Source organism: Chrysochloris asiatica, unplaced genomic scaffold, assembly GCF_000296735.1.
Source record: "Chrysochloris asiatica unplaced genomic scaffold, ChrAsi1.0 scaffold00185, whole genome shotgun sequence".
Taxonomy (NCBI): Eukaryota; Metazoa; Chordata; class Mammalia; order Afrosoricida; family Chrysochloridae; genus Chrysochloris; species Chrysochloris asiatica.
This window is the reverse complement of record NW_006408703.1, coordinates 3,971,279-3,975,079: the sequence shown is the minus strand read 5'-3', so window position 1 is coordinate 3,975,079 and position 3,801 is coordinate 3,971,279.

Here is a 3,801-nt window from a genome sequence, read left to right as displayed (position 1 = left end):
AATCACCAAGATATATCATATTCAAGCTCTCCAAATTCAAAGATAATGAGAAAATTCTGAGAGCAGCGAGGGAAAAGAAAAGTGTTACTTACAAAGGCAAGCAAATATGCTTAAACTCTGACCTCTTAGCAGAAACCTTGCAGACAAGAAGGCAATGGGGAGACGTATACAAAACCCTGAAAGAAAAAAAAAAAAAAAATGCCAACAAAGAATCATCTATCCAGCAAAGCTGTCAATCAAATAGGATGGTGTAATATTTCAGGAGAAGCAAAAGCTAATGTACTTTGTCAGAGCAAACCGAGTGCTTCAAAACATTCTAAAGGGAGTTCTTTGGACTGAGAAGCAACAAAAACAGACAACAACCACAGATTGACATATGTGGCAACACCACCCAGAATTCAATCAACAGATGGAAGAGTCCAGAACAGAATAGAACTCCAATAACAAATTCAGAGGATCTGGGAGGTTAGTCTTTGATCAAAACAATTACAGTATGAAAGAAGATAAAAATATAGGAACAGAGTTCCAGATGATGAGGAGGTCAGGTAGTTTTCAGGGTAAAATAAACTGTTTTAAAGAGAGGAAAAAGTTAATAGTATATAGGGTAACCTCAAAGAAATATAATACTTCAAAACATACCATGAAAATGAAAATCTAAGAACATGGAAACATTACAAACATGAAGCTTAAGAAAAGATACTCATACTAAAAGAAAGGAAAAAAAAAAAAAAAATCTTTTTTGGCTACCAGGAGTGGGAGGGAAAGGATGGTAGAGCAGAGGTTAGGGGATAGATACATTATAATTCGGTTATTAGAGAGGGCAATACATAAGAAGGGGTAAAGGGATGGAAGAGCAAGGCAGATAAAAGAACACGTAGGCAGGTTTGTATGGGCTAAATGGGACAAAGGTAAATAGTGAGACACAACCTTGGTAAAACAGGGCTCTGTGATACAGGGATGAAGGCATAGGCTGAATGGGTAAAAAAGGGAACATAATATTAAAATGTTTGACTGTCTTATGAATATTGGTTTCCTTTGCTTACTATTATAAAATATACCATTGAGTGGGAGAGAAAGGAATACCAGGAAACATGATTAAAGAAAGCTTGTAAACCCATCTTAAGCCTATAATTAATCGGGATGCCTAAAAGGGGTTCTACAGTGAAATCAGCTTCTTGAGGAGGCTTTGTAGTGTATAGGACCTTAGGTGGAATTTTAAGCCCCATCCAGAACATTCTGAGGCGCAATATGCCCACTTGGAAGGACATGTAAGCCAACCTGGAGCAGCTAGAGGGACAGAAGGTACATCTTAAAAGAAAGACCAGCAATAAAAGCCAAAACAAAAATGGCAGTCTGACTGGCTACTGAAAGAACAAGCAAGTTGTTTTCCAGGGCACCATCCAGCAACTAATCTAAGTCCTTTCAGGACAAATGCCCCTCCAAGATTGAAATTCAAAGGGAACACACAAGCAAGCATGTAAGTTTACTGATGACCACATTGGTCTACTGGTGAGTGGAAGACGGTGAAAGGCAGCAATGAACATATGGGCTGAATTCAACCACATTGCGTAGACTCCCATCGACCTGGAGATGAGAAAGAGGAGAGGAAGGACTGGTTGGTCTGATGTTTGGTGAGACATGAGGATTCTTAAGTCCATGGACAAGGACATAGCCATGGAGGGCTAGAGCTGAGAGTGAAGCGTGCAGTTGATATGAAGTGAGGAGAGATGCACAAAAACGTCCAAATTTGCAGATAATACTCATTTGACCTAGTTTTGATGGTTTGATGATAAGAACTCAAACAGACGAAGATAAAGAAATTTAATAAAGGAAGCAAGTGTAAATTGTTACAATTTGATGAATGTGACCTAAACTTACGGAGGTGTTGTTGTTGTTGTTGTTAAGTGCCATCGAGTCAGTTCCAACCCATAGCGACCCTGTACAGGGTTTCTGAGGCTGTAAATCTTTACGGGAACAGAACGCCTCATCTTTTTCCGGCGGAACAACTGGCAGTTTCGAACTGCTGGCCTTAAGGTTCGCAGCCTGATTCGTAACCACTACCAGAGGTCCTTAGTTATGGAGGTAGTATAGGAGCTCCGGTAGCGTAGTGGTTACGAATCGGGCTGCGAACCTTAAGGTCAGCGGTTCGAAACTACCAGCCGCTCCGCGGGAGAAAGATGAGGCTTTCTACTCCCGTAAGGATTTACACCCTCGGAAACCCTGTACAGGGTCGCTATGGGTCGGAACCGACTCGACGGCACTTAACAACAACAACAACAACATAGCTCAAAATACCAACCGAGTGAGAAGGAGCCTTCACATAAAGGATCAAACATTCCCTCTGTAGAAAGGATTGATAGGGATGGGCAACTTACACATTGGCTACCTAAAATAGGGGGGACTGTAAAGGCACAAAGTGGCTGACTTACAAGTTTTTAAGAGGAAGTTTAGTTTCAGAGTGTGGGGGAACATAGACTTCCCACTGAATTGTTTTCATCTTGTCTAGATGGGTCTAGTGAAAAGAGAAGGGACTAAGATTCAACAGTGATTTACTGTTATCATGACTAGTTGCCATTTTCACAACCGTAAAGGTAGAATTTGTAACATAAAGTGGCGAGTAGTTAGTCTTACATTCCAGGAGCAGAGGACCAGGATCATCAAGGGATGATGTTGTTAATGAAGAACATTGGAAGTACCATGAACTTCCAGAACAAACAAATCTGTCTTGAAATTAGTACAGCCAGAATGCTTCTTAGAAGCAACGATGATGAAACTTTGTCCTTCATATTTTGGACATGTTGTCAGAAAGGACATCATGGTTGGTAAAATGGAGGGTCAGCAAAAAGGAAGAAGACCCTCAATGAGATGGACTGACACTGTGTGAGCAACAATGGGTTTTAACATAATAACAATTGTGAGGATGACACAGGACTGGACAGTGTTTTGTTCTGTTGTACACAGGGTTACTATGAATCTGAAATGGCTGAATGGCACCTGGAACAACACCTGCCCTCAATAAATATCAGTGTTTGAGTTGTCAGTTGTTTATAGGTCCCTGAGTGGTGGATGATAAATTGAACCCACCCAGCAGTTCTCCAAAAGAAAGGCCTGGCAATAAGAGATTAGAGCCAAGAATGCCCTATGTAGCAGTTTTACTGTTGTAACACAGGGGTTCGCCATGAGCTGTAATTAACTTGATGGCAAAAGGTCTGAACTTTTGGGTCAACATGGTAAATTTATTTTCCTAAGAGAAGACTCCTCCCCCAATTCTGATGCCATTTTTTAAAATATAGTCTACTGTCTTGGATTATTTGCTCATCATAAATATTAACTAAGTACGGTGAAATGACAAAATCCTGATGTATGCCTTTCCAAGCTTAGACCCTTTGTTCCTTTTAAATAGCTACCGTTTAGTCTATGTACAATTGTACATGAACACAATGAAGTGTTCTGGAATACTAATTTTTTACAATGTGATTCAAAGTTTGTTATAAGTCACACAGTCAAATGACTTTGCATAGTTGATAAAGCACACTTAAACGTCTTTCTGGAGTCCTGGTGTGGCACTGAACTGTAAGATTTGTTTGAAATGCAAGATCTGTGGTTCAAACTCACCAGCCACTCTTTGGAAACCCTATACAGGGTCACTATGCATCAGTACCAATGTGACGGAACTTAACAACAACAACAAATATCTTCCTGGCATTCTCTTGCTTTCAGCAAGATCTATCTTAAATTAACAATGATATCCTTCATCCCACATCAACTTCTGAAACCAGCTCAAATTTCTAGCTTTCCGTA